Source organism: Ailuropoda melanoleuca, chromosome 17 (genome assembly GCF_002007445.2).
Source record: "Ailuropoda melanoleuca isolate Jingjing chromosome 17, ASM200744v2, whole genome shotgun sequence".
NCBI lineage: Eukaryota > Metazoa > Chordata > Mammalia > Carnivora > Ursidae > Ailuropoda > Ailuropoda melanoleuca.
Window position 1 is genome coordinate 25,066,472 of NC_048234.1, and position 18,694 is coordinate 25,085,165.

At 35.9% G+C, this 18,694-nt stretch overlaps 1 protein-coding gene across 4 annotated transcripts in view; it reads left to right on the forward strand.

Moving 5' to 3' along the window:
• C17H9orf135 (chromosome 17 C9orf135 homolog) overlaps positions 1-18,694 on the forward strand; it is a 194,825-nt gene that overhangs the window by 2,886 nt on the left and 173,245 nt on the right. For all 4 annotated transcript variants that reach the window (XR_004621654.1, XR_004621655.1, XR_004621656.1 and 1 more), the window contains exon 2: positions 869-984. The gene's annotated coding sequence lies outside the window, so the exon portion shown is untranslated. The remainder of the gene's footprint in view (positions 1-868; positions 985-18,694) is intronic.

Genomic DNA, 18,694 nt, shown 5'->3' on the forward strand with positions numbered 1-18,694 from the left:
TTATAGTATGCCAAACTTCTACCTTATTACTATCATAAAATTTTAAATCCAAGAACTTATTAACAAATAGAAGGGAAATAATAATGCTAGTCAAAAAGCTACAACATCAATGTCTTTTTATGAATTCTTAAGAAAAGTCAACAGAAGTAGTAATCATTTTTAAAGTTTTTATTAAAGGCCACTTCAGGAAAAGTGAATAGAAATTAATAAATGACTTTTAAATAACATGTGCATTAAACTTAGGAGAGTTTTGGTATGCCCTTTGCCTTGGTGTGTGAGTTTATTTTCCCTAAACAAAACTTCATAGACAATCAAGTACTATTTTTTTAAAAAGTCACAAAACCATGAATATGAATGCCATCTATTCTTACACTTAGTTGATATTGCTAGCCCTTCATTATTCTAATTGTTGAGATAAAGATAGGAAGATGCATATGGTATCATCTTTATAAAGATGATATATATATAAATTATTATTTATTTCTGTGGATAAAGAAAACCTCATTATGAGTAAATCAGTATTAAAACACAATAGTAAGCCAAGACTAAGCTTAATACTGTCAATATGAAACTTTTTAACATTTTTAAAGAAAATAATTTTCTGCGATTGTAATTAATCTCCTAGTTAAAACATGAAGTTTTTTTTTACCTGAGGAAGTTGGTAAATGTTATCAAGATGCTAATCATAAAGATGACTTTAAATGACCAGTTGATGCTGGTATTAGAATCCCTGAGGATACAGAAGGGAGGATACTAGTTGCATAATGAGGTTTTTGTTGCTGAGTAAGTGATATTTTATTTTTCTTGACATTTGATAGTTTGAAAATGTCATCCTTTTTCTTTGCCCTCTTCTTCCTTCCTACCACAGAGGCCCAGGAGACCCATGATGTAATCTTCAGAAAAGAACAGAAGAAAATATCTGAGAGAAACACAGAGAGAAAGAACCAGTGCAGGACCTGCCTGTGGAAATAGCTAGGGAAATAGGTATGTTTCCATGCTGCAATGAATGTTTCTCATGTATTGAAGATGTCAAATTGTTGTAGGAATTCTCTTAGTAATATGCCTTCTATTGGATGGTGAAATGAAAGAAGTTCCGTTCCCAATTATGAGTACATTCTTAGGGCTCATTTCTGCTTTATATTTTATTTATTTTTTGGTATAAATATTGCAATAATAAAAACCATAGAGTTAGGTTAAAAAATCATAACTAAACATTTAGAAAGTTAGTAAATTTTCATTTTGACTACAGAAGAGGTTCAGTCTGAGACTTCTTCAGTAATTGCCTAAAAGTGAGACAAGGCTGTACCTCCCCTTCTTTCATCTTACTGAAGTCAATGTTTTAGCTCAGAAAATTTATCACAAAAACATACCTTATTTCTCCTTTTCTTCCTGTTTCCATATTTTAAGCCAGTGCTGAGACTGGTCAACATTAACATTAGGTCAAAGTCACCCATAGGAAGTGCTGAGCTTTCTTTGTTAAATGTTAAATTATGCTCTAACTTGCAGTATAGCATTTACAGAGAAGTGGAGTCCTATAGTCTAACTTTTAAGAAAATGCCAAAGAGTAACTCCCCAATTTCTTCTGACTTTAGGCACTTTAATTTCTATGGTAGGTCTCCCAAATCACCATCGATGTGCAAAAAGGACAGTGCAAAAGATGGAATACTGGATTTATATAAGGAGAAGACCAAATACCATTCTTGAGAGGATGAGAGTCCAAGCTATTGTACTTATTTATTCCACAAATTTTAGTGAGTGTTGCAGTGTATAAGACATTGTGCCAACTATTGGGTATACAATGGTGAGAAAAGTAGATATTATTCTTGCCTTCTTGTGGGACTTACAGTCTGGTGGAAGAGATACACAGTATTCAAATTAACAGACAAATATATAACAGCAAATTGTAACACATGGCACAAAAGGGAAAGGCAAAGTACTGTGATAGATGACAACAGTGTGGAGTAAGGGCAGAGCTTTAGACAGTGTGGTCAAGGAAGTCTGTTTTGGGTGGTAACATTTAAGCTGAGACATGAAAGATGAGAAGGAACCAGCCCTGTAAAAAGCTGGGAAAGAGCCTCACCAGCAGTGGAAACAATGTGTGTGAAGAAGAAAAGAGCCTACATAACATGTCTCAGGAATTGAAACAAGGCCAAACTAATAACTTGTACTGACCTGACAGTGTTTGTAAAGTGATTTCAGATTCAGTCTTGCTGTCACCTGAGTGTCAACTGTGAGCATGATTGCCTAGCTCCGGTTTTTCTTCCTTTCTATATCCTTTGTGTTTTTTATTGTGCTACACAGGGCAGCTCACCATGGACAGCTCATGTTGCATGGTTATCTGGTACACTATGGGTCAGGTATTTAGTCTTGGGAGCCCAGTAGCAAGCCTAGAACTATTTCTTGAAAGGATAATCTTTATCAGTAGAAGAGGAATAGGTTTTTCCCCCACACTCTAAGGGTATTGACGTGGCTTTTCCCCCTACCATTGGGTCTTCTGAGTCATATGGCCGAAGATCAGGTTGCCTGGAAACTCTGGGATCCATTCAAAACTATGAGTTACTCAGTAAATTGCTTAAACTAGAACATTCAAATAGAGGATATGTTGCTTCCTTAACCAAAGTGACCCATGTGTCTCTTTCTCAGTGGTGGAGTGTAAAAGATGAAGCAACTTGCCCTTCACTTTGGCAGAGATATTGTGACGTGCCTCAGATGGCTGAACTCTTAGCAACTTCACTGTGATGGCAGTCCCCTGAATGTTTTAAGGGTTTATCTTCCATTCTCTGTCATATGTGTTTTTACCAGGAACTGTAGAATATTTGCTACTTACTAAACATGAAGTCAAATACCTCAGAGGAAAGAAGGACTAAAACTATCATTGCATATTCGTAGACTCTTGTATTTTTTTTTCTTGTTGCATATGCCAAATGTAATTAGCAGTTGTCTAATTAGTTCGGTATCTTTATCCTTCTACAGAATATCAACTTCACAAGGGCTAGAACCCTGTTTATCCTGTGTGGCACAGTATCCCTGTGCCTTGCCTGGGGCTCTCAATTAATACTTAAATAAGTGGATAGAAGGATGGGGAAAATAGGAGAGGACAGAGTAACCAACACAGAGTATAGATGCAATAAAGAAGTAGTAGAGAAGTCAGGTAGGAATTTAATCAGAGGCTTATTCATGGGGAAACTTGAGGCCATATTTTGCAGTTGAAATTTCTCTGAAAGGCTGCAGGGAGCCATTGAAGGAGTTTATGCTTCCTTGTTGACATCCACTCATTCTTCGAGAGTGCTCCTTACTTTATACTTGGTGTAGTTATCCATGCATATGTCAATAAGCACACATATTTGTCCATAAGCATTTTGAGTTTTATCTCATGATACAATGAGAAAATCCGTTTCATTTTTAATTTTGTTTTCCGAGCGCCTGGCGTGTTACCTGAATGTAGTGGGCCCTTCAGCATTTGTTAAATGAATAAATAAAGGTGCAGTTAAAGTGCTGCCTCCACTATGAAGCCTTCTTTGATCACCCAGCTGGAAATGCTTTTCTATGTTCTTAAACTCAACTCCATTGTACTTGGTGTAGTCTTTGCTTTTCATATATTGCCTTGTTTAATGGGATTGTCAACTTCATTTTTGTATCCCAACAATATAGTAGTTTTTTTGATGAGGCAGACATTAAGCATACATTTATTGGATAGAAAGAGGAAAATATGTTTACTCTTTTATTGTTAATGTTATGGATAGCAAAGAATTATGCAACAAAAATCATAACTCTTAAAATTTATCATTCAGTTGTTATAATTTCCATACATTTATTTTATTCTATAATGTTATTTTCACAAATTGGGTGGGTGTGAGTGAGATAGGAAAAAGTTATAAATCATGTCTTTTTTAAAACAATTTTTAACAGATAATCAATACCATAAATTTCACCCTTTTAAAGTGTAAAATTTAGTTGTTTTTAATATAGTCAGGAGGTCATACAACCATCACCATTATGTAATCCAGAGCATTTTCCTCACCCCCCTGTTGAATCTGGTTCTGGTGTTAGCTATGTCACCTCAGATTTGGGGGGGAGGGGTTGTTTGTTTATTTTCTTTCATTTTAGCATGGCTTGTAATCTTTTGTGGAAAACTGAATGTGATCTGTGGGATAATTGAAACAGGGGGAAATAGGCCTTAAGTTAATGTGGTTAGGAGCTGGGCTGTATGTCATGTTATAGCTGTAGGTGCCACAGGATTCAGTTTCCTCAGTGTACTTTTATTTTTTTCTCCCTTGTTGTCTTAGGTTTCCCTAAGAATGCCTTCTTAAATAGAATCTGTGTCTCTCCACTCTTTTGGTTATGATTCACTATTACTATACTGGAGCCCTGTTGATGTGGTGCTAAGGTGTTGTGGGAGAGGAATTGTTCTATAATTTTATGAATGACTGTCAACCTTTTAGTAGGACCTGAGCCCTTGGGCTGTGACTTTCAGAAGTGCTCCTTAGCTTTTTGCTTTTTTCCTCTTAGGTTAAATGGGGGAGGGGCTGGAATTGGCTAATTGCCCTTCCCTGGGTCATATAAGGGTGGAGAAACATCATTTTTATTTGGAGCTTTGGCCTTTATTACAGAGAATGCTTTGAGTGTGTTTCAAAATGGTTACTTAATCCCTCCCTGTGACTAAAATCGGCAGGTGTTTTGGGGGATAATTGCCATGAGAACCTGGTAGGCTTCCTTGAGGTAAAGCCCATAAGAATGTTTGGGTTCCCCCACGATTGGGTCCCCAGGGAATTTCTCAATCACACTCAGCCTCCAGCTATTTGTCAAGTTTATCAGTGAAGTATTCATAGTGGTTTAAGACTTCAGCATCTTGTGCTCCAGGTAAGCTGATCTCAGATGTGCTTCTTTGTGTTTGGCTGTCTCACAGTTTGTCATGTGATCTTAATTATCTGATTGGTCTAAGAAAAGACGTTTGTTTCAGTTTGTTCACCTTTCATCTTGTTGTAAAGATGGGAGTGAAGACTTCCAGGCTCTTTACATGTTGAAGCTGAAACCAGAAGTCTTCCAGACTTTTTGTTAAAGTACTAAATAGAACATATTTTAGACTTTGTGGGATTGTATGGTCTCTGTTCCAGTTACTCAGCTCTAATGTTGTAGTTTGAAAGTAGCTATAGACAATACACAAATAAATGGGAATCTATGTATTGTTTTTCTGTTATTTCACCTATTTCTGCTCTAATCTTTACTTCCTTCTGCTTATTTTGATTTAATTTTCTCTACTTTTTATACTTTCTTAATGTGGAAGTTTAGGTTATTGATGAGATATTTTAAATATATATTGGTATTTATGCTATATGTTTTCCTCTAAGCACTGTTTTAGCTGAATCCCATAAGTTTTCAGCATGATGTGTTTTTATTTTCATTCATCTTAGGTTATTTTCTAATTCCCCTTTTATTTGATCTGTTGATTATTTAAGAGTGTGTTGTTCAACTTCCACATATTGTGGATTTTTCTAGTTTCTGTTATTTATGTCTTATTACATTCAGTAACATTCTGTTACTTATGTTTTATCTCATTACAGAGAATATACTTTGTATGATTTTCATATTATTAACTTTATTGAAGCTTCTTTTATGGCATAACATAATGGTCTATTCCAGAGAATGTTCCTTGTACTCCTGAGAAAAATATGTATTGTGCTGCTGTTAGGTAGAGTGTCTGTAGTTATCTATTGGGTCCATTTGGTTTATAGTGTTAATTTAAGTGTTCTGTCTCTTTGTTGATCTTCTTTCTAGTTATTCTTTATAGTTTTTTTTTTTAAGATTTAATTTTTAAAAATAATCTCTACACCCAACCTGGGGCTCAAACTTACAACACCAAGATCATGAGTCACATGCTCCACTGACTGAGTCAGCCAGGCATTCCTCTATTTGTTCTTTTAATTTAAAGTCGGATGTTGAGAGCGCCTGGATGGCACAGTCGGTTAAGCTGCTCACTCTTGGTTTCGGCTCAGTTAGTGATCTCAGGGTCATGAGATGGAACCCTGCACTGGGCTCTGCACTTAGCTCAGCCTGTTTAAGATTCTGTCTCCCTCTCCTTCAGCCTCTCCCCCACTCACACACACATGCTCTCTTTCTAAAATAAATCTTAAAAAAAAATAAAGTGGGATATTGAATTTTCTATTATTGTCATTTTCTTTTAATTCTGTCGGTTTTTGCCTCATGTATTTTGGGGCTTTGTCAATAGGTGCATATATGTTTATAATTGTATCTTTTTGATGGATCAGACCTTTTATATTGTAAAATATCCTTCTTTGTCTCTAGTAACAAATTTTGTCTTAAAGTCTGTTTTTTCCTGATATTATATAGCCATTCCAGTTCTCTTTCATACAGAGTGTATCATTTCCCATCCTTTTCCTTTCAAGTTATTTATGTCTTTGAATCTAATGTGTGTGTCTTTTATATAGACAGTATAGAATTGGGTTATGCTTTTTAAAAATAAAATCCATTCTTCCAATCTCTGCCTTTTAGTTGGAGATATTTGTCAGTTTACATAAATGTAATTACTGATAAGGAATGATTTATATCTTCATTTTTTAATTTTTTTCTATATGTTTTATGTCCTTTTGTTTCCTTGTTCCTCCATTATTGCCTTCTTTTGTATTAGATATGATTTACCATTTTAATTAGCTGTCATTTTTTTATTGTAGTTGTTTTTTGAGTTTTATTTTTGTTTGGTTTCCTAGGGATTACAATTAAAATCTTGCCTTATAACAGTATAGTTCAAAGTAAAAACAATTATAGTAGGGTACAAAAACTTTACTCATATATTTTCACTCCTTCTTCCTTCTTTGTGCTGTTACTGTCATACATATTATATCTCTATATATTGTATGCCCATCAGCACTGATTATAATCATTCCTTTATGCAGTTGTTTTTAAAATCAGATAGGAGATATAAAAACAGAGTTTCAAATTTAAAATACATTTATACTGATTTTACATTCACCTATCTGTTTTTACATTTAGTTGTCTTTACTAGTGCTCTTTATTTCTTCATGTGGACTTGAGTTGCTGTCTAATGTCTTTTCATTTCAGCCTAAAAGGACTCCCTTTAATATTTCTTGTATGGCAGGTCTGTTTGTGACAAATTCTGTTTTATACTGCTTCAAATACCTCATAACAGTGTATTCCCAATTCCTTCCTCCTGTCCCATATAGCATTGTTGTTATTCATTTCACTTACCTATAAGTGATAATCACCTAATACACTGTTGCTATTATTTTATTGGACAAACTGTTATCTGTTAGATCAAATAAGAAATAAGAGAGATAAAAGATTTTGGTCTAATTTATTACTTTTCTAAGGCTCCTGCTTTATGTAGATCTGAGTTTCTGACCTGTGTCATTTTTTTTCTCTCTGAAGAACTTCTTTTAACTTGACAGATTCCCTCAATATCTGTTTATCTAAGAAAGTATTTACTTCTCCTTCACTTTTGAAGGATAATTTCACTGAATACAGAATTCTAGATTGGTAGGTTTTTTTTCAACACTAAATATTTTACTCTACTCTCATCTTTCTTGCATGGTTTCTTAAGAGTAGTCCACTGTAGTTCCTATCCTTGCTCCTCTACAGGTAAGGTGGGTCTTGACCTCTGGCTTCTTTCAGGACTTTGTCATTGTCTTTGATTTTCTACAGTTTGAGTATGATATAACAAGATATAGATTTTATTTATTTATTTAATGTTTATTTATTTATTTAGTGTTCTCTGAGACTCCTGGATCTGTGGTTTGCTGTCTATCATTCATTTTGAAAAATTCTCAGCCAACCTATCTTCTATTGTTCCTTTGACTCTTTCTTGCCTTTCTGATATTACCATTATGTGAATGTTATATCTTTTATAATTGTCCCATAGATCCACTATAGCAGTCCAATATTTTGAAATGTCCAGAAAACACTTTTTCTCAAGAATAAAGGGAATCAAAAGCTAGATTCAGGTACCTCAGTTCTACATCATGTCTTTAACCATCCATCCATCCATTGATTCATTCAACATGTATTTTTATTGAATATCTACTTCGTGTCAGTTCTCTGAGTGCCTTTATTTAATAACATGGCCTTGTATGCATTATGTTCTCTTAAGTATTTCCCAGCAGTGACAACTTCATCACTTTGGTGATGAATGAAGAATTGATAATTTGATCTTTTGTTGTTCATTTCCAGGATTTAACAGAAACCATTTGGAAGAAAAAACATGTAAAAGCCTGCAAAGGCATTTTCAGCTTTCTTGTGGAGAGAGATAGATGTAGAATTGATGATATTACTATTTACTATTATTGCATTTTGCTTTTGAAGGAGAAGTGATTGTGTGGTCATCAAAATCCATCAACAAGTAAAAAATAAGGACTATGCATTCAGTGTAGTTTACACAGTTTTAGTTGTGATGAAGAACTCCAGTGAAGGTGAAATATGTTTATATATTTTAATGATTTACCATTAAAAAGACCAGTTTAAAAGAAAAATATGAACAGCACCACAGATGGCTTAATTTTACCCCTTGAACATAGTTCTCTATGCCATATGGAGAATCATGCATGAACAAGCAGCTCATTCTTCAGTCTGGAATAGTCCTAGCAAAAGGGATGTCTTAATAGGAACAATATGTATTAATAAAGAACACAAACACACAATTGATAAATATTTTGACTTACATTCTTGGCTCCAGATTGCTACATTGGGAAAGCTTTTATTATCTGTGAATATTCCTATAGCCTGAGGGGTTAAGAAATAGTATGCCTAAGGATGGCGCTCCCTGTGGCCAGGACAAAGTAGATTACCTTTCTAGTGTTGCATTTTACAAAAAAAATAACTACAAATTCTAGGGTGTCTTGCTTTATGTAATAGAATATCTCTGGAAATGTTGCATATAACTTAGCTTTTACATGATGAAAAACATCTTAAATATACTGTGGGAGAACTTAAAAAAACCTGTAATGAGTCCTTTTGAGTCTATGGAATTACTAATAATTTCTCTCCCTGTGGGCTTTGTTTTTTTAACTTCTAGAAGAAAATATGGGGAAAAAGCTTGTTGACATTAGTCTTGGCAATGCTTTTCTAGATATGACACCCAAAGCGCAAATAACAAAAGCAAAAATAAACTAGTGGGACTAAAAAGAAAACAAGCAACAAAACAAAAAGATAATTTACAGAATGGGAGAAAATATTTGCAAATCACATATCAGATAAGGGGTTAATATCCAAAATATATAAGGAACTCATACAATTTAATAGCAAAAAAAAAAATCTATTTTAAAAATGGGCAAAGGACCTGAATAGACATTTTTCCAAATGAAGATATTCAGTGGGTGCATCAAAAGGTACTGAGCATCACTAATTAACAGGGAAATGCAAATCAAAACCACAATGATATATCAACTCTTGTCTATTAGAATGGCTGTTATTAAAACAAGAAGAGTTAAATATGAAGAGGATGTGGAGAAAAGGGAACTCTTGTACACTGTTGGTGGGAATGCAAACTGGTGCAGCCACTATGGAAAACAGTATGGAGGTTCCTCAAAAAATTAAAAATAGAACTACTGTATGACCCAGCACTTCCATTCTGGGTATATATCCAAAGGAAGTGAACTCACTTTCTCAAAGAGACATCTGCACCCTTATGTTTATTGCCGCATTGTTTACAATAGTCAAGAAATGGAAACAACCTTAGTGTCCATTGATGGATAAATGAACAAAATATGGTGCATATATATATATATATATATATATACACATTTCATTATATATATATATGGAATATCCTAGAAACAGAAAAACAGAGTAGATTGGTGGTTGCTAGGGGTGGGGGAAATGGGTGAAGGTGGTCAAAGGGTACAAACTTTCATTTCTAAAATGCATAATTTCTGGAGAGGTGACTTGTAGCATGCATGGTGACTATAGTTAAATTTGAGAGTAGATTTTAAAAGTTGTTACTACACATACACACACATCAACTGTAGCTATATAAGGTAATGGACATGTTAACTAACTCTATCGTAATCATTTTGTGATAAATATAAATATATATAAATCATTACATTGTATACCTCAAACTTACTTAATGTTATATGTGGATTGTGTCTCAATAAAGCCAGAAAAAAAGATATATAAAAGCACACAAAGCAAACAAAAATAAAGGCTACCACATACTCTGCTTCCATTGCCAGGCCCACTCCCCATAAGTCTCAACTTTAGACTGTTGACACCCCCCCCATAAGAATGCTTCCTCATATATATTACCTTCATCTCTGACTCGTCCTCTTCCTGATATATTGTAGTGTTTTTACTTCTTTTTATGTCAGGTTTCTCCTCCTCTCTCTCCTTCTCCCTCTCCACACATACAACACACACATTAGAAGTCTGAAAAGATTCATGTACTCCAAAATATTTCTGGGTAGTGGAGGATAGATAATGAATTGTTTTCCTTTTCTCTGTTCGCTAATATTTCAATAATGTTTAGGTATTATACAACTGAACATAATTAAATGGAAATGTTGAGGATATTGATGGAAACATTTGAAAGGTTATTTTCAATATTTGCCTTCTGTATTAGGCAGAATTCTTAGCATATTTCCCCTTTTCTTGATGATGTCAATTACACAAGGTCATACCTCCAGGCCAAGCCTCCTGCTAACCTCTACACAGCTTCCAAAGTGATTTTTTTTAGTACACAAAAATGACTGTCAATTCTATGTCAATACTCTTTATTACCCTCTGAAGAAAAATTCAGACGCTTGCTCAGGACAGAAGGCTTCCTTAGCCTGACCCAGCCTACCATTTCTGGACTTAATTCCCAATGTTAGACTGTGCCAAGATTGCAAAGAGGAATGAGAAGTGGATCTTACGACCTTGACGAGTTCACGGATTGTGAACTGGTGCTTAGTTCAGTAGCTGTTAATGGTCTGGTTAGTGCATAAAGCAGGAACCACCATGACATTTCAGAATCCTGAGTAATTGTGTCCAATGAACAAACATGACTTGGTCAAAATAGGGAAGCCTACAATTGCCCTGGGAAGAGGAGAGAGGTGTCAGGAAAATGAGACTTGAAAAATAGGAAGAGGGGGCTCTACTGATGGTGATACCACTTCTACATCTGCAGGTGGAGTGATGGATATTATATGTTGTGAGGTGTTTGAGTCTACACAGGCTTTTTATGCAAAAATACTGTCTCTTACCATCTATTTTACTTAGCCCTCAAAACAACTTGCTGAAATCTTATTGGTATCTTCAACTCATAACTTGAGCTCAAAGAGATGAAATTGCTGCTTCAAGATTACACAGCAGATTTGAGTCAGACCTCCCTCTGCCTCCAAATTCTTTGATCATCCTGGATAGAACCTCAAGGTTTACTCTCTGATCCAAGATCAAGGAAGTGGATAAAAGCAGGATTCCAGGTTCTGGAGCTAGGTCTTTCCTGGGCCACTATGAAGGGGCCTCTTGGAACTATCTGTGCTCCTTATTATGACAAAACCATAGCGAGGGATCATTACTGTGTTTAGCTTGTGCCTGGCACTGTGCTAAATGCTTTGCATATATTACTGTATTTAATCCTTGGCAACCCCATGAAGTGGCTGCTTTATTCTTCTCCATTACTGGATAAGAAAAGTATGGTTTAAATAAGTAGCTTAACCCTAAGCCACACAATGAGTTAGTGGCAGAGCTGGGACTTGAACCCAAGTCAGCTTCTTGGCAGAGCCCATGTTCTTCTGTTGAGCTTCACAACCCACTGCATGCCTTCCTCTAAGAAAATGGTTAGAAGTCTGTTTTTTAAATCTGGGATAGCTATTTCTAGAATTTTGGGTGTCATACATCAGCTTTTTACAGGGGCCCTCCTCTTCTCTCTTTGGCTCAAAGCCATACTGATTAAATGAAACAGTATGATGACAACTTGTTCCTTCTGTGATTCTCCTCATTTCCTCAACCTTATCTTCTTTGTGCTCAAATATTAGCAATACATGAAATTGTTTTAAATCCGTTATCATTTAGCTTTAGTATAAAATCCTAGAAAACAAGAATTTTATAGTAAAAGGAGCAGCAGAGTAGAAACAGTGCCAAAATTAAAATCTGAAAATCTGATTTCCAGTTCTGATTCTGCCCCTTTCTAGCTACGTGTGCTTGGTCAAGCCTTTTCAACTGGTTTGAGGTATCTATTTTCTTAACCTTCAGTAGTCAATGACAGTTTCCCCTGTGCCTCCCCCTATAGAACACATGGAAGATTAAACCAGTTTAGTCAATATTCAGTAAAAACAATCAAAACAGCCGTAAACACCTGTGTCCTGAATTCTCTCACTTTTAAACAATTTCTAAGAAAACCCTCCAAGTAATGTGTAAGGCTATTTTAAGAACTTCATTGATTTGGCTCTGGAAAATAAGCCTGATTGATCTCTCCATTTTTTATTTTCAGGTTTTGATTTCGAAGAGGATAGTTTTTCTTTAAATAGCAGCAGTGTACCAATCTCTTTATATAAAAAGTGGATATTTAAGACATACTTAGGGAAATGATTCTTGAACACCTTTCCCTCCCTTTCTGCCTATGAATTGTAATTGTGACAGTGAAGTAGGTATCCTCTTTAGCTGTTGAGAGCCTTGGTTCCTGATTTCCATACCAATACACATTTTGAGGAAAAGCCAAGAATATTTTTCTTCCTTAGTCCCCCCCACAGTTCTTTATTTCTGGTTCTAGATAGTATCCATGTTTCTTGCTATGAGACTATACCTAGAATCACTTTGACTTTGGCCAGAGCAAACAGAAAATTAATGAAATGGAGCTGACCCCTTGCTTCTGAATGACAGAACCAACCCAATGTTCACCTTTCCCCGTGAGTACTTTTGCCCCGGGCCTCAATTCTATCTTCCTGATTCTGATTTTCTCCTACTTCTCATGGGCTGGGAAAGTTTCTTTACATGTTGTCCTGAAATCTGGATTTGGTGGTTATTGCTGTGGATTTAGTAGCTGTGAGTGACGATGATGTCATCCATGGAGAGCAAATAAATGTGAAAGAGAACGCCATCACTAGGACAATGTCCTGCATGAAAGACCTCATTTACCATGTCAACTTTAGTGCATTGCTGCAAATAATTGCTTGTGGTATTTGAAAGATTTTCATTAGCTAAATATATAATTATATACATAAATAAAGTCTGACAGTTACTATAAAATCAAAAGGTTTAGATCCTTGAAAAAAATGAGTGAACATACCTGATCTCAGATTGGGAAGTCTTTCTGATCATGTCACCCAAAGCAGAAAACATAAAGGAATAAGACTGATTAGATTATGGATCTATAGATATTACATTAATCAAGTTTGAAAAGCAAAGAAAAAGACTTGGGAATCTATATGACACATAACCACTATTTTTAACATATAAATGGCTAATATATCGATAAGCAGATGTTGAACAACCCAATAACTGTCCAATGAACATGTTAGGTGTTATTGTTCAAAGAGAAATATTTTTTAAATGAAGGAAAAGTATTATTTCGTTAATGTAATTAAAATGTATTTAATCAGTAACTAAAATTGAAATGGAGGAAAACAAGTAAAGATGAGGAGAGATTGCAGAGCACTTATCATCAGGAGTTCAAATTAATGAAGCCGATGGTCCAACTAGAATAAACTGTGTAAGTTCCACCCTCAGTTGGATCAGATATTCCTTAAATTAATGGTATAGAAAACCCATTAGAAAACAAGTCAAAGAGTAACTGGATCTGAGGCTAGGTGTAATCCAACTTGTTCTACCTTCAAGGAAGGTTTGGGGACAAGTTTGGGAGAGCTCTGGAACACAGGTTATAATATTCAATGACAATGGGGTGGTCTTGGGTTGTCAGTAAAATTTAAGTATCTTCTTGGGAGCTGCAGCCCTATCGATTCTCCTGCTAACGTTGTTGTGGTTAGTGCAAATAATGAATGTTTTGTGGATTCATCTTGTCTCCCTTGTTCTACTTAGTAGTCACTATGCATGGATGAAATTTATGGACTTGGTATTATAGAGGGAATTCTCCTGAAGAGGTGGGTTTTGTAAACTAATTTGAGATGTAATGATGTCAGCCTGTCAGCCTTTCCTTTTTCTTCTTCCTTCTCCTTCTTCTTTTTTTTTCTCTGCCACCAAGAAGAGTTGAGACCTCCCAAAGGAGTTAAAAGGATAGTAGAACACAAGAGAAAATGTTAATGCAGTTTAGTAATCAAATAAATGCTATGTTAAGTAATAGCTTTTCATGCAACAAATTGTCAAAGATTTTTTAAATTTTAATATTCAAATTATCAGATACTATTGATTGCCTACCAAGATCTAACCCACTTCAACTTCTTCCTTACTGGCAGAATGCTCACGTTTACTTGAGGGTAAAATCCAGACTGTTTTAAGACTTAGCTATTACTATTACTCTTCCTAGTAGTTCCATTCTCCTTATCAGTGACTCATTTAGAAGAGGGAATGTCACCCATTTCCAGCCAATGAGGACGGAAGGTGGTCTACTATTGGGCATCTGGGAAAGATCTCCTCATTCTAGGAACGAGACTCTAGGGGATATGATCCATTTTTACCTCTGCAATGTTTGGCCTAGAACTGCTTCAGATGTTTTGTAATCCTGAGTGGAGTCAGCCTGAGGGCAAAGTAGAGAGAAGAATGACATTATTAAGACGTTTAATCAAGCAATCCTGAAAACTGCTCTACCATTGGTCCTTTGTTAAATGAGACATTTCCCCTCATTAACTAGTTTCCATTAGGTTTTCTGTTCCTTTTGGCTGAATGAAACCTGATATACCATGTGAACATAGGAACTTTAGTTCACTGCTGATGAAGAATCAATTGGTTTAGTATTTTCACAGGAAAATTTCATGAAACATATAAAAAGATTTTGATCTAGAAAAGCCACTTTAGTAAGGAATTAAATAATTATATGTTAGTTTCAAGTTTATATGTGGTAATACTGCTTATAATAATGAAAAATGGTAAAACTAAATTTCCAATGACACAATGATTAAATAGATTTTAGACTATTCAAACAACGCCATACTCCTTTTCATCAAATTTAAAAGTATTTATAAATCAAGTAACTCCTTGTTTATACTGTAAATGTGCATATGAGAAAATCTGTTACCACAAAGAAAATATGATTTTAGTTGATTATGAATATATCTTCCATTTATTTATTCATGAAAGTTTTTTGAGTGTCACCAGTGTGCTAGGCATTCTGCTATGTGCTAGACTTACAGTGGGTCAGTGCAAAATAAGTTATTGGATTCATAAAGATTACATTCTAGAGAAGACAATGACCAAGGAGACGAAGCTGTTTTGGTTTTCTAACAAAGGGAAAAAATAGGGTTGTGTGATGGGAAGTAAATGGGTTGATGGTTGAAGCTGACATTAGTAAGGTAGTCAGGGAGGCTCTTTCTGAAGTGGGACATGATGGATGAAAAGTGCTGCCCATGCAAAAAAATGAGAAGAGTGATCAAGGGGTGGATCAGCAAAAACAACAGTTCTAATGTGAAAAAGAACTCAGCATGCTGTAAAAATAGAAACAATGCCAATGTGGTTGGGGCAGTGTGTTGGGTTGGCGATTGGAGAAAACAGTATCCAATGTGTTGGAGAGGTAGACAGGATCCCACTCATGAGTAAAGGCTTATGTGTAAACCACATAAGGAGTTGTGATTTTATTATAAGAGTCATAGAAAGCCATTAAATTATTTTAATTATTAATTAAATTATTTTAATTCTCTGACTCAGAATAAAATCACAACTCCTTATGTGGCTTACACATAAGCCTTTACTGATGAGTGGGATCCTGTCTACCTCTCCAACACCATTGGATACTGTTTTAATTCGGAAGATGACACGATGTAATGTTCCCTGGCTGCTGTGTGCAGAATGGACTGTGGGAACAGGGAGAAAAATTAAGAATCTATAGTCATGGGGCGCCTGGGTCGTTCAGTCCATTAAGCGTCTGCCTTTGGCTCAGGGCATGATCTCAGGGTCCTGGGATTGAGCCCTGCATTGGGGTTCCTGCTCAGCGGGGAGCCTGCTTCTCCTTCTCCCTCTGCCTGCTGTTCCCCCTGCTTGTGCATGCTTCCTTGCTCTCTCTCTGTCAAATAAATAAAAACTTAAAAAAAAATCTATAGTCAGATGAGAAATGGCAATAATGGCAGTAATATGGAGAAAAGTGGACCAAATCAAGACACATTTTGGAGGATGAATAGGTTTTTCTAATGGAGTGTATGTTGGTGATAGTGGTTATGAGAAAAATAGCAAAACAAGTATAAATCTCAAAATAGGTCATTACATATGTAAGTCTGGAGTTCAGGGATAAAGTCTAGGCTGAACATTGTATCCAGAAGATGGTACAAAACACTGATTTACTTTTCTCATTTAATCACTTATTATTCTACTTCAAGTCTTTCCCAGATGAACACACAAGGATCAGTTTTCATTTTTCTCATTGTTACCCACACCCCCACCCCAGCCCCCCAGATCTTTTCTGGCTTTTTTTTTTTTAACTCAGCTTTTCCCCCCAAGGTGTCTGATTTATCCTTGAAAGGCTGAGAGTCACATTCTTCAGATTCTGTGTATCACTGGTCATTGGGATGCATTGTGGTGAAATGTGGGTAAGACAAATAAACCTATCTTTTAGGAAAACTCTGGAATATTATTGTGTTAACAGTTGGCAAGAGGAAGAAATTCAGGAAGGGGCAAAGGGGGGAAATGACCTCTCTATAATATTCATACAAAGAGCATATGGAAAAATGAACACAGTCATGCACTGCAAGAGGGAGTATAAATTCTTACAACCTTTCTAGAGGGCTCTTTGCTACAGAAATCAAAAGTCATAAAGATGTGTTTAGCTTTTTGATCCATAAATTCAATTTCTACATTTTTTTCATGTGGAAATCATTGTGCATGCTGGGGAAGATTTAGTTAAGGATGTTAATGGCTGCATTCCTTATAATAATGTAAAATAGGAAACAATGAATTATTAACAGCAGGAGACATTGTGTGGTCTACCCAAACATTAAAATGTTCTCCTGTCATTAACTTTTACATTGTGGAGTGTTCAATGATGTAGAAAAATGTTAAAATATTACTGAGTAAAGAGAGTTATGAAATGGTATGTATGTTGTGATTGCATAACAGCATTAACAAGATTGGAAATCTTTATACTGAAATATTAATAGTGGTGTTGGTGTTAATCATGACCTCTCTTCTTTCCTCCTTTCCTTCCTTCCTTCCTCCCTTCCTTCCTTCCTTCCTTCCCTTCCTTTCCCTTCCTTTCCCTTTCTCTTCCCCTTTCCTTTTCCTTCCTTCCTCCCTTTCTTCCTTCCTTCCTTCTTCTTCTCTCTCATTTTCTACAGTGCATATGGATATAAGATAGTAAAATCTTAAAGCTAAAAAAAGAATTGCTGCTACTTAAATGATGTATCACAAATTGACAGATTGGGAGCTCTATTGTAGATGGTGACATGAATATTAGCAATGGTGATTAATACCAAAGAGGGAATTGGCAGTGCAGAGAGGGAATTAAACATTCTTATTTAGCAAATGATTGTTTTACCTAATGTTCCCTCTGAAAATATTTGTTGACATATTTCGGTCTCAGATGATTGAAAATGGACATCTGGACTACGTCAAGGTTCCACTTAGAGTCAGATGTGATCGTGGTTCTTGTGCAGTGGAAATGAAGGAGAACAACATTCAGATGGGGGTATCTTGGGAGCTCAGAGGAGTCTGCATAGATTTGCTTGTCGCCTTAGTTCGAGAGAACTCAGAAATAAATGGTCTTAAAAAGGCTTCCCTTAGGGCAGAGATATTTGCTTCAGTTTTTCCTTCCACTTATCCCTCTGCTTGTAGAAGCTGCAACTGTGCATTTGAAGTTTGTAAACCATATGGCTTATTTTGGAGGCGCAGGAGATGCACAGCGTTGCTCTCTGTGTTCCTGCCTCCTTGCCTTTCTTATGCTGCTGTCTCTGCGTGTATTGCCCTTTCTCCCCTAAATGGTACCTGGCCCCAGGTTAAGAAATACTACCATAAGCATTCATTTATTTATAAATTGTAGTCTGGGACAGAAAACAAAAATCTTTATATTCACTTCCAAAATATGTAACTCTTACCTACCCAGTCTGAGATGTGGGGTGTTCATGACCGTTGTATTGACCAAGTGAGTTGTAAGCTCAGACTGATGCAAAGACCAGGCACGTACTCCTTGGGTGGATCAAGCAGGGTTTAATTATCTCAAGGATATGAAAGGAAGTCAGCACAGCCACGATACATATCACAAAGATCAGCAACATCATTCAGGCCAGATGGAGATTCCAGCTTCTGAAATCCTCACCACTGGGTACGTAGTTACAGATGGTAAGACCCAAGTGAGAATCATATTAGTCTTTATGGAGAGTTAATAGTCTTTCTCTTTACATCTAGAATTAAATACATAAGACTGGATCTGTTCTCTCAGTAAAGTAGCCTGGGGATGTGCTGGGGACCACTCCTTTGACACCAGAAGCACCTCCTTCAGCTCAGCTTTATAGTGGAAATAAACAAAGACCAACCAAATGAGAACAAGCAAAGGCTATTTATTCAGAGCGTCTACAGCAAGGGAGCCGGCTACTGTCACTTGCATTTTGGCAGATACTCAAAGGCAGGTAGAAAGGTGGAAAAAAGATAAGGC